At 40.2% G+C, this 13,970-nt stretch overlaps 1 pseudogene; it reads left to right on the forward strand.

Moving 5' to 3' along the window:
- Positions 1 to 5,954: 5,954 nt before the first annotated feature.
- The window catches only part of LOC133643325 (solute carrier family 12 member 5-like), a 215,290-nt pseudogene continuing 207,274 nt past the window's right edge, over positions 5,955 to 13,970 (forward strand).

The following is a 13,970-nucleotide window of genomic DNA, read 5'->3' on the forward strand; positions in this document are numbered from 1 at the left end:
TTAATTTACCAGAAATATCAAGCAGCTAAAATGCACCAATCATGGATAAGTGTGGAGAGAGTGCTTTGCATTTTCCCATCATCCTTTGTAATGGATTTAAATGGGTGTAATTTAGATTTTTTTAATGCTGATTGGACGTTTTTTTTTATATCCACAAAATTCAAATGAGCAGGTTGTGTTATGTGTGACCATGTTTGTTAAATGTTTGCGCTGCACCATACCATGACTAGGGAAGGTTGTTTGGATGGGATCATATAAGTGAATGCTGTGCATGAAGTTCAATTCCTAGTTACTTTTGTTGGCCACCAGATGGCGACCAAATGGCAGGACTGGCTGTTTGTATATGATATGAAAACACAGCGCCCGGACACATTTCTGATTGGACTCTTGCTGCCTCGCGGGCCAAATTAAAGACGCCGTGGTTTGGACACCCCTGCTCTAAAACAACACAAACATACGGCATTGTTCTTTGATGAAGCCGCACGTGACGTCAGGGGAAAACAACCTATAAGGCGGTCCGCACCCCTTTTCAATTGCACACACACACAGTCTTAGTAGATCACAGGCCACACGCTCACTAATAGTACAGGCCACTTCATGGATTGAGTAAATCAGGCCTAAAGCGTGTAACAAGTGTACCTAATGTTGTGTCCTGTGACTCTCCAGAGCGAGATGCACGGAGCCCACTCACTCACACACACACACACACACACATGCACATAGAGAACAACACACACTCTGGAGTGGGGTTACATAACACACACGTATTCCAAAAAGCAGTGGGGGCGGGGTGGAAACTATCTGTGCTGTGGCGTCAGCCCGCGGTAAGTGAACGCGCCTCCGAGTAGAACAGATTCAGCGCGACGCTTTGAGGTTCAGCTGCTCTCGGGTCGGCCTTTAAACTGTGCACGCGTGCGGCCACGTGGCCCGCGGTAATTACATCCTTTTTTCATTCTTTCCCTTCCCGCCATTGCATCGTCCACAAAGGCGGGAGGGAGCATCAGACATGCACATCCATATCAAAGAGGGCCAGTGCTCTGCATCCAGGTCGAAGGTCACACATTAAAAAGCGGCAGAAGGGCGTCGACGTATTAAGAAAAAATATATTAGTACTACTACTACTATTAAGACCGTAATAATAACAATAATACACATTTTCCAAAATGTCTCCATCACAAATGTGCACCTGTTTTAGCCCATAAATTGCTAATACTGCTATTTGTGATTTGACTTTGATACTATGTACATGTACAAACCCCGTTTCCATATGAGTTGGGAAATGGTGTTAGATGTAAATATAAACGGAATACAATGATTTGCAAATCCTTTTCAAGCCATATTCAGTTGAATATGCTACAAAGACAACATATTTGATGTTCAAACTCATAAACTTTATTTTTTTTTTGCAAATAATAATGAACTTAGAATGTCATGGCTGCAACACGTGCCAAAGTAGTTGGGAAAGGGCATGTTCACCACTGTGTTACATGGCCTTTCCTTTGAACAACACTCAGTAAAGGTTTGGGAACTGAGGAGACACATTTTTGAAGTGGAATTCTTTCCCATTCTTGCTTGATGTACAGCTTAAGTTGTTCAACAGTCCGGGGGTCTCCCTTCTGCTATTTTAGGTGCCACACATTTTCAATGGGAGACAGGTCTGGACTACAGGCAGGCCAGTCTAGTACCCGCACTCTTTTACTATGAAGCCACGTTGATGTAACACGTGGCTTGGCATTGTCTTGCTGAAATAAGCAGGGGCGTCCATGGTAACGTTGCTTGGATGGCAACATATGTTGCTCCAAAAGCTGTATGTACCTTTCAGCATTAATGGCGCCTTCACAGATGTGTAAGTTACCCATGTCTTGGGCACTAATACACCCCCATACCATCACACATGCTGCCTTTTACACTTTGCGCCTAGAGCAATCCGGATGGTTCTTTTCCTCTTTGGTCCGGAGGACACGACGTCCACAGTTTCCAAAAACAATTTGAAATGTGGACTCGTCAGACCAAAGAACACTTTTCCACTTTGTATCAGTCCATTTTAGATGAGCTCGGGCCCAGCGAAGCCGACGGCGTTTCTGGGTGTTGTTGATAAACGGTTTTCGCCTTGCACGGGAGAGTTTTAACTTGCACTTAAAGATGTAGCGACCAACTGTAGTTACTGACAGTGGGTTTCTGAAGTGTTCCTGAGCCCATGTGGTGATATCCTTTACACACTGATGTGGCTTGTTGATGCAGTACAGCCTGAGGGATGGAAGGTCACGGGCTTAGCTGCTTACGTGCAGTGATTTCTCCACATTCTCTGAACCTTTTGATGATATTACGGAGCGTAGATGGTGAAATCCCTAAATTCCTTGCAATAGCTGCTTGAGAAAGGTTTTTCTTAAACTGTTCAACAATTTGCTCGCGCATTTGTTGACAAAGTGGTGACCCTCGCCCCATCCTTGTTTGTGAATGACTGAGCATTTCATGGAATCTACTTTTAAACCCAATCATGGCACCCACCCGTTCCCAATTAGCCTGTTCACCTGTGGGATGTTCCAAATAAGTGTTTGATGAGCATTCCTCAACTTTATCAGTATTTATTGCCACCTTTCACAACTTCTTTGTCACGTGTTGCTGCCATCAAATTCTAAAGCTAATGATTATTTGCAAAAAAAAATGTTTATCAGTTTGAACATCAAATATGTTGTCTTTGTAGCATATTCAACTGAATATGGCTTGAAAAGGATTTGCAAATCATTGTATTCCGTTTATATTTACATCTAACACCATTTCCCAACTCATATGGAAACGGGGTTTGTAATACTGCTATTTGACGTTGATACTTGGGGTGACGAGTCGATTCAAAATAAAGTCTCGATTCAGCCCAATTTTAAATTCAAACCATTTCTCACATTATATAATTTGATATAAAAAAAAACCCAAAAAAACATCCAAATCGTGATTCTTATTCATTAAGATTCTGAATTGATTCATCATTTTCAAAACTGGATTTAAAAAAAAAAACATCAATACGTGTGTGTGTGTGTGTGTGTGTGTGTGTGTGTGTGTGTGTGTGTGTGTTCTTGTATTTGTACCCTTCTTGAGACATCAACAAGGAAAAGTATCTTCCATATGAGGAGGTGTGAACAAGTGATGACATAAATCATGGAGCCAATACGGAAACCATTGCATCTAATAGAGAATGTCTCATTTGCACCCCTGGTGGCGAAATCTATCAACATTAGTGTGGTTCCAAAAAGGAGGGATTTTTCAAATTGACTGTGTGTCGCTTTTAAAAGTGCACCCCCTCTGGTCAACATATGAAATAACAAGTATGTGTAAAAATTTGATGTGCTCCCCCTCTGGCCAACATATGTAATAACATATGTTGGGCGGCATGGCGTAGTGGGTAGAGCGCCCGTGTCAGAAACCTGAGGGTTGCAGGTTCGCGCCCCGCCTCTTACCATGCCGTTGTGTCCTTGGGCAGGACACTTCACCCTTGCCCCCGGTGCCGCTCACACTGGTGAATGAATGTTGAATGAATGATAGGTGGTGGTCGGAGGGGCCGTAGGCGCAAATTGGCAGCCACGCTTCCGTCAGTCTACCCCAGGGCAGCTGTGGCTATGAAAGTAGCTTACCACCACCAGGTGTGAATGAATGATGGGTTTTTAACATGTAAAGCGACTTTGGGTACTTAGAAAAGCGCTATATAAATCTCAGGTATTATTATTATTAAGTGTGTGTAAGAAATTGAGATGCGCCCCCTTTGGCCAAAATGTATTAAAAAAATAAAATAAATATGTATATAGAGACATACTGTAATAACTTCAAGTAAATAATGAAGATTAAAAACCAATTACAAACCAAAAATTCCCCAGAAAAGAATTATATTAATGTAATAATATATCTATTACATTTCCATTAATATGATATAATAATAATTAACTAAAAGCTTACCTTTTTGATATTTGCATAGTATGTATATATTATTAATGTTGTAAATACACATCTTTATATATCTAGAAAGGCTGTTCCTAAAGAGGTAGGCATTTTTCTCAGGTCTCAAGAAGGTGACAAATACAAGCGTGTGTGTGTGTGTGTGTGTGTGTGTGTGTGTGTGTGTGTGTGTGTGTGTGTGTGTGTGTGTGTGTGTGTGTGTGTGTGTGTGTGTGTGTGTGTGTGTGTGTGTGTGTTTTAGTGTATTTTTTTATGAATTGGGGGAAATCATAGCGTTCCATTGTCTTGACAAGACATATGTTCAAGACAAACATTTAAAAATATAATCCTTACCTGTAATCTTAAAGGCCTACTGAAAGCCACTACTAGCGACCACGCAGTCTGATAGTTTATATATTAATGATGAAATCTTAACATTGCAACACATGCCAATACGGCCGGGTTAACTTATAAAGTGACATTTTAAATTTCCCGGGAAACTTCCGGCTGAAAACGTCTATGTATGATGACGTATGCGCGTGACGTCAATAGTTAAACGGAAGTATTGGGACACATTGTATCCCAATACAAACAGCTCTGTTTTCATCACATAATTCCACAGTATTCTGGACATCTGTGTTGGTGAATCTTTTGCAATTTGTTTAATGAACAATGGAGACAGCAAAGAAGAAAGTTGTAGGTGGGATCGGTGTATTAGCGGCTGGCTGCAGCAACACAACCAGGAGGACTTTGACTTGGATAGCAGACGCGCTACCGTGAGTACGCAGCTTTGGCTTCTAAACATTTGATCGCTTGCCCGTACGTGCGTGGTGCTATGTGCATGTCACGTACGTAACTTTGGGGAAATATATGTTTCTTGCCAACTCTGATGGCGGCTGGGGTGTCGTCGAAAGCTACAACGCCCGCCGCCGCACCGCTGTCCTCACCTTGACTTCCTCCGTCTCCGGGCCGCCGACCACACCGATCATCGTGGTGAAGTCCTTTGTCGCGCCGTCGAATGCTGGAACGCAGGTGAACACGGGTGTTGATGAGCAGATGAGGGCTGGCGTAGGTGGAGCGCTAATGTTTTTAGCATAGCTCTGTCGAGGTCCCGTAGCTAAGTTAGCTTCAATGGCGTCGTTGGCAACAGCATTGCTAGGCTTCGCCAGGCGGTACAGCATTAACCGTGTGGTTACAGGTCCAGGGTTTGGTAGTATTGTTGATCTTCTGTCTATCCTTCCAGTCAGGGGCTTATTTATTTTGTTTCTATCTGCATTTGAGCATGATGCTATCACGTTAGCTCAGTAGCTAAAGAGCTTTGTCGATGTATTGTCGTGGAGATAAAAGTCACTGTGAATGTCCATTTCGCCTTCTCGACTCTCATTTTCAAGAGGATATAGTATCCCAGGTGGTTTAAAATACAAATCCGTGATCCACAATAGAAAAAGGAGAGAGTGTGGATTCCAATGAGCCAGCTTGTACCTAAGTTACGGTCAGAGCGAAAAAAGATATCTCTTGAACTGCATTCTAGTCTGTCACTCTAACGTTCCTCATCCACGAATCTTTCATCCTCGCTCAAATTAATGGGGTAATCGTCACTTTCTCGCTCCTAATATCTCTCGCTCCATTGTAAACAACGGGGAATTGTGAGGAATACTAGCTCCTGTGACGTCACGCTACTTCCGGTAGGGGCAAGGTTTTTTTTATCAGCGAGCAAAAGTTGCGAACTTTATCGTCGATTTTCTCTACTAAATCCTTTCAGCAAAAATATGGCAATATCGCGAAATGATCAAGTATGACACATAGAATGGATCTGCTATTCCCGTTTAAATTTTAAAAAATTCATTTCAGTAGGCCTTTAAAGAAACACACATTGTATTGCCTTGAAAGTAACAAAGACATCAATTCTTGATGACAGAACACACCACGCATGCTTTTGCTGCAATGAAAGTGAACGAAAAAATGTTAAGTCTGAATTGACAATTGCATTTTCATGACAAACGTTCTTATTCGGGGAACATAGGCCATGAATGTTGTTGACGTGCGTGATTAAAGCGCCTCACAATGATCCTCGCCGCTGCCTCACAGCCACGGACGGCGGGGTAGGCGACGCGGCTAACCAGACAAGCGGTGCCCTTGAACTTTTGCTCCAGTCAAGCTGCACTTTGGGAGGGCCAGCTGACAGATGTGTACTCAAGACCGGACCCTCGAGTGTGCACAAGTGTGGCGCGAACACGGGCCCCTCCACGCATCTGCCTCGCCCGCGTCTCATCAGCGGCACTCGTCTGCGGCGCGGCTAACTGGCTTAGCAGCTGCTTATGAAACATGAGGGGATGGGGCGGCGATGATGATGACGATAAGAAGACATGAGGCTGGCAAAAATAGAAGGATTTATGTGTGTGTGAGGGGGCGGGCAGGGGTTAGGACATGAGAGAATGTTGTGGGGTTTTTTTATGAGATGCAAAACATATTGGCGAGATGATGCTTGTCATGTGGATGAGGCGAGGTTAAGCCTGGAGACAGAACATGGCGCACCGTGCATCAAGCATGGATGACTCAGCTGGGCAGTGCTCACCCTCCCACTGAGAAACTCTTACTATACTACTATTAGGGCTGGGACCATTCCTTTTAACAATGATTCCATTCCCAATTGGCGGTTGCCGAAAAGATTACGAATTGGTGGTTGCCGAAACGAGTCAGGGACGATGTCGTTTTTTTGACACTGCAAAAAGTGAAATCTAAGTAAGATGAAATATGTCAAATAAGGGTGATGTTTGCTTATTTTCTGTCTGATAAAATCATTCTTCTCACTAAGCAGATTTTATGTTAGAGTGTTTTACTTGTTTTAAGTGTTTTGGTCCTAAATGATGTCAGTAAGATATTACAGCTTGTTGCTGAGATGTGATGAGCTATATTGAATAAAACATGCTTGAAACTAGAATATCAACTGTTGGGTCATCAACACTCACAAGTATAAAACTACTTTTTTAAGGATAATTTCTTACTTCAAGCATGAAAAAAAAAAATCATGATGCCGAGCGCATATCATTATGTCAAGACAATAACACTAGCATTTACTTCATTTAAGAATATTTTTCAACATATTGAGCAAAAAGGTCTCTTTTTTTTTTTCTACCAAGAAACAATCTTGAACAGAAATAGTTCATGCACATTCAGATAAATTCCTCAAAATTACAATTAAAAAATGTTGTATATATGCGCAATAATTGACTGAAAGAGCACGCACTTGACGCGATGATGTCATGTTATCGATGGAAAAATGCATTTTTAGACAATATGATTTGCCTGAGCGGCTAGGAGACCCCGAGAGTAACAAGCGCTTGCCTTGTTGCCTTTCCATAAATTAGTTTTTAGTATACACTACCGTTCAAAATTTTGGGGTCACCCAAATAATTTTGTGGAATAGCCTTCATTTCTAAGAACAAGAATAGACTGTCGAGTTTCAGATGGAAGTTCTATTTTTCTGGCCATTTTGAGCGTTTAATTGAGCCCACAAATGTGATGCTCCAGAAACTCAATCTGCTCAAAGGAAGGTCAGTTTTGTAGCTTCTGTAACGAGCTAAAGTGTTTTCAGATGTGTGAACATGATTGCACAAGGGTTTTCTAATCATCAATTAGCCTTCTGAGCCAATGAGCAAACACATTGTACCATTAGAACAATGGAGTGATAGTTGCTGGAAATGGGCCTCTATACACCTATGTAGATATTGCACCAAAAAGCAGACATTTGCAGCTAGAATAGTCATTTACCACATTAGCAATGTATAGAGTGTATTTCTTTCAAGTTAAGACTAGTTTAAAGTTATCTTCATTGAAAAGTACAGTGCTTTTCCTTCAAAAATGTGGACATTTCCATGTGACCCCAAACTTTTGAACGGTAGTGTAAGTGTGCTGGTTTCAAGAAATGTAATGCCGGGCGTATATCATTATGTGTCAGGTTCAAACACTGATGACATCTATTAATCAGACAGGAAGCAAGGAGTCATGCAGAGACAGAGTTCAATTTAGCTCATGAGGAGAACGCATGGAGCTGCACACTTAGTCACAGTCTCGCCCTACGCTCTAAGGTCCAGCTCCCGCGTCCCTCTTTTTATTCAGAGTTCCATAGTCAACATCACTGAGGCCGCCTCTAAAAGGAGTGGTCACATATATTATGCAAAGCAGGTCCAGGACGCACAGTACGTGACGGAATGTGCGGGGGGGGCCTTGTGATTTCGCCTTGTCCCCGCTTCGTCTGCGTGTTTTCATCTTATCTTCGTTGAGGTCCTTGAAGTCTCTGCTTCGTCTGCGTGCTGTCATCCTATCTTCGTTGAGGTCGTTGAAGTCCTTGGCTGTTAGCGGGCTAAAACAAAGATAACATCTGTGGCTGAGGCCACCCCTCAGACAAGAAGTTTTGTCCTTGCATAGATTAGAAAAGTCTAACTTGAGCACAATAGCTAATAACTAAAGCAACGGACTTTAAGCATACTAAAGTTAGTGTGATCATTTTTTTTCATAATTATTCTAACATTATGTTAAGATAATAACACTAGCATTTACTTAATTTAAGAATATTTTTCAACATCTAGAGCAAAGGGGTCTGTTTTTTTTCTACCAAGAAAAATGCACTTGTTATTAGTGAGAATATCCTTAATTTAAGGTATTTTTGGGTTCATTGAGGTTAGCTAATTTTACTTGTTTTGGATTTCTTGACGAGCCGAATTTTCTTGTTATATTGGCAGATAATTTTGCTTAGTTCAAATAAAATACCACTAATTTTTGTATTTTTTTTGTTCTTGTTTTTGAACACTGACTTTTTGCAGTGCAATCCGAAACGATTCAGTAACTTTTTAGCAAAACAAATCGACCGTTGTGAGCGTGAGATAATTAGTGGACACTGCAGGTGAGGTTTCCTATATTCCTCTTATTTCTTGTTAGGGAATTGCGTATACATGAATTATGGCTACAAAGGAGCAAAGGAGCAAGTAAACAACAATTAATGGACAATGCATTCACATCTTATTTGAATAATAAACACTTTAGGTTGAATTAACAGGAGGAAACAACCTCACTTCAGAATGCAAAACACACAAATTAAAAAAAAATATTGTGAGGGCCCCCCTTTCCACTATAGCTAGAAAGATGAAAACAATATATCTAGCACTAGATGGGAGTAGAGAGTTGCAACCTCACTTCAGAATGCAAAACACACAAAGTAAAAAAAATATTTTACTTCTGTAGTTGTGAGGACCGACCGCTGTTGCTAGGTAGATTTGACCGTACACACACATAGTAAGAAGTTCTGTGAGTTGGCCATTTTTGAGGACAGCAAAGTATTCAATGAAGGTAACACATCTAAATTGAAAATAAATCATATCTTGCTCATTTCTCAACCTATTTTCATTCAGTTTACATTATTGTATAAATGTACAAAACATGTACTACATATACAAATGTATGTACATAATAAGTAGAAAATGAAACACACACACACACACACACACACACACACACACACACACACATACATCTCTTGCCTACTTTTTGTGGACCCACGTTTGGTTAGTAGGTTGTGAGGGCCCCCCTTTCCACTATAGCTAGAAAGATGAAAACAATACATCTAGCACTAGATGGGAGTAGAGAGTTGCAACCTCACTTCAGAATGCAAAACACACAAAGTAAAAAAAAATTTGACTTCTGTAGTTGTGAGGACCGACCGCTGTTGCTAGGTAGATTTGACCGTACACACACATAGTAAGAAGTTCTGTGAGTTGGCCATTTTTGAGGACAGCAAAGTACTCGATGAAGGTAACGCATCTAAATTGAAAATAAATCATATCTTGCTCATTTCTCAACCTATTTTCATTCAGTTTACATTATTGTATAAATGTACAAAACATGTACTACATATACAAATGTATGTACATAATAAGTAGAAAATGAAACACACACACACACACACATACATGTCTTGCCTACTTTGTGTGGACCCACGTTTGGTTAGTAGGTTGTGAGTGCCCCCCTTTCCACTATAGCTAGAAAGATGAAAACAATATATCTAGCACTAGATGGGAGTAGAGAGTTGCAACCTCACTTCAGAATGCAAAACACACAAAGTAAAAAAAAATATTTGACTTCTGTAGTTGTGAGGACCGACCGCTGTTGCTAGGTAGATTTGACCGTACACACACATAGTAAGAAGTTCTGTGAGTTGGCCATTTTTGAGGACAGCAAAGTACTCGATGAAGGTAACACATCTAAATTGAAAATAAATCATAACTTGCTTATTTCTCAACCTATTTTCATTCAGTTTACATTATTGTAGAAATGTACAAAACATGTACTACATATACAAATGTATGTACATAATAAGTAGAAAATGAAACACACACACACACACACACACACACACACTGGTGGAATCCAGCTAAACACTCACTATCTATCATATGCCGACTCGCAGCCTTTGACCCTCAGCATCCGTCAGGCGTGCAGCAGCAGAGGACCGTGGAAGGAACTCTGCGGATCACTGACGAGCCGGCTTTGTCACATGGTCTCATTATGGATGAGGAAGAACGCAGCGATGACTGGCATTCAAAAATAAGAGGACGCCATCAAAGGTTACTGAAGATGGCGTCAGAGTTGAGTCAGGTTTCTTCCTCAAGCTCGTCTGCAGAGCATGCTGGGATACCTGACATTTGACTAAAATACTATCTTCTCCTGCTTGCTTCATCCAGTAATAGCTCGGTGTTTTTCATCTGAAGCGTGAGGCTTCATAAATCCTAACGACATCCTCACCCGTGCTGTCGTCAGGCATCATTATGCTTGAAAACTCCCATTACCGTATTTCTCGGACGATAAGGCGCACTTAAAATCCTTTCATTTTCTCGAAAAATGCGCCTAATGTACAGAATTATTCTGGTTGTTGTGCTTAGCGACCTTAAAGTGATTTTACTTGGTACATGGTGTAATGATAAGTGTGACCAGGAGATGGCAGTCACACATAAGAGATATGTGTGGGCTGCAGGTTGATGTCTGTTCAATACATAACCTGCTTACAAGCAAGATAAATGATGAATGATAAATGGGTTATACTTGTATAGCGCTTTTCTACCTTCAAGGTAGAAAAAAAAAAAAGATCACAACTTTGATGTTTAATTGAGAATATAGATTATAGAACATTACACACGGTGCTCAAAAATCAGTTATTTTTTTATTACGACTTTGGTAAGCTACGAAGCCGCAACGCTTGATGGATTGTCGGCGCATTACGGCTACCATAGTCAGACGTACTGTGCTTCAACTTACGGGTATTATTATGGTGTGTGTTTAAAGACCCCAAAATAGCACCTACTAGGAGACATATTATCTGACGTGTTGTTTTGACCTACTATGCAAAACTGACTTTCCCAACTATTGGTTCCTGCTTATGTGTATTTGGGATCTGCATAGGTCTTGAAATACGTCTGAACTTTTTTACTTGGTCGAAAGCCAAAAGCCATATATATATATATATATATATATATATATATATATATATATATATATATATATATATATATATATATATATATATATATATATATATATACATATATATATATGTATTTTTTGAGAGCCATACCGTGGATTTGCAAAGTTGAGAGGCATGATATATAACCGAGCATTAACTTTTACAAACTCAGAAGCTTCTTCTTCGTCTAATTTTGTAATGGGTCGCAACCAACGTTGTTTGCAGCTCAAGCCAACCTAGTAGTTAGTAGCTGTTCCTTTGTGTTAGTGCTTACAACAAGCTTATTCAACTGGCTTTTCATTTGGCCCGCCGAGCATCACCCAAATAGCAGGGATGTCCGATAATGGCTTTTTTGCCGATATCCGATATTCCGATATTGTCCAACTCTTAATTACCGATACCGATATATACAGTCGTGGAATTAACACATTATTATGCCTAATTTGGACAACCAGGTATGGTGAAGATAAGGTCCTTTTTTAAAAATTAATACAATAAAATAAGATTAAAAAAATTAAAAACATTGTCTTGAATAAAAAAGAAAGGAAAACAATATAAAAACAGTTACATGGAAACTAGTAATTAATGAAAATTAGTAAAATTATCTGTTAAAGGTTAGTACTATTAGTGGAGCAGCAGCACGCACAATCATGTGTGCTTACGGACTGTATCCCTTGCAGACTGTATTGATATATATTGATATATAATGTAGGAACCGGAATATTAATATTGTTGGTGTACTAGTTGTAAGTGTATCTTGTGTTTTTTATGTTGATTTAATAAAAATAAAAAAATTATAATAATTTTTAAAAAAGCAATACCGATAATAAAAAAAACGATACCGATAATTTCCGATATTACATTTTAAAGCATTTATCGGACATCTCTACCAAATGGGTGAGGGCGGACCTACGTCACTTCCGCCTACCAATCCCCTAGCAACCGGGAATTCGTTGAAAACAAAGCAGCTCACAGCGAACACAGCATTGACAGAAAAAGCATTTAACGAGCGTTGTGGCTTGGAAGTCGACGTTAAATCCTTCATTTTTACTTATTCGCATATCGTGTGAAAAAACGAAAATGTATTATTTGCGTCAGACTCGTCTCAGTGAACTTTAAAGCTTCTCGGCTTAGCTTAGCTTGCTAGTTAGCTTAGCCTGCGCGCTACTAAGAAAGAGACGCAGAAGTTATCAACAACAAGATCAAGTGTTAGTGTATAAAATATTGAGAGATTTGAGGGCTACATGTATTGAATGGCAACATGAAAATTATAGGGTTTTATTGGTTTTAAAAACCCAACTGTTAAGTGCAAATTTAAACGAAACCGGTTTTCGAAAATAGCTAGCTAGGCTATAGACCAGGGGTGGGCAATTATTTTTACCGGGGGCCGCATGAGCAACCCGAGCACTGCTGGAGGGCCACATTGACAATATTTCAATTAAATTTTGCTCAATATTTTTTTTATATATACCGTAAGATATATAATAATAATAATAATAATTCATAATAATAGTAATACTTCAACATAGTGTGTGTAACAGCATTCCATGACTAATATAAATAAATTAACATTAATAATAAATGACAGTAAAATAAGCACACGTATGACTGAGGAGTCATAGTGTAACTTTGTGTGGTGTTTGAGTTGTCCGACTTTTTATGTGGCCATAAACGCACCAGTGGTTTAGTGCTATGCGTGTTGGTGACAGATGACAAGTTGCTTTTGGCCTGGTTTGTACGGCAGAAAATTACTAGTTTTTCGAGATAGAAGTGTTTTACTCATGTTTTTGGTGTGGTTATGTCCCAATATAAACAGTTTTGCTCAATAAAGTGATCGATATAATTCCTGTCCTCGAAGCATCTCGATAGACGTTACAATAATTGAACGGTGTTCAATTGAACGGTGTTGACGAACACCGTTAGGGCCGCTTGTTGTCACTGTCACTCAAAGTTGCATTGCAAAATGACATAGAATAAATATGTTTATTTTGTTTAGAATTCAGATGGGATTTGATTTGGTGCGCGGCATATATTTGCTGCGCGCAGCAGACGCTTGAGCAGTGCGCAATTGCGCAGGCGCGCACCTTAGAGGGACCGTTGCTTTGCAGTTCATGTCTTGTTGAAAACACGCCATTCTTCATCAACTTTTCTCTTTTTAGTGTCTCGGGTGTAAACCGTGCATCACTTGTCGCTGCATGTGCACCTTCACTCACAGGTTACACACGGACACACGCCCATGAATAATACTTTTCAAAATAAAAGCAGCACAGTTGTATTGCGCGCACGACATAGATGTTTTTTCAACTTTATTTTGTAATTAATGATTGCAGCTGTTCACATTCACTCACAATCACGCACACGCATACGTCCACACGGAAGTAATACAAATAACGATTTTCAAAACAAAAGCAGCACCGTTGTATTGCACACTCGACATAGATACTTTTTAAAATTTATTTTGTAATTTATAATTGGCCTCACGCGGGCCGGACAGGGACGCACAAAGGGCCGGATGCGGCCCGCGGGCCGCAGA

This window comes from Entelurus aequoreus, linkage group LG26, assembly GCF_033978785.1.
Source record: "Entelurus aequoreus isolate RoL-2023_Sb linkage group LG26, RoL_Eaeq_v1.1, whole genome shotgun sequence".
Classification (NCBI taxonomy): domain Eukaryota; kingdom Metazoa; phylum Chordata; class Actinopteri; order Syngnathiformes; family Syngnathidae; genus Entelurus; species Entelurus aequoreus.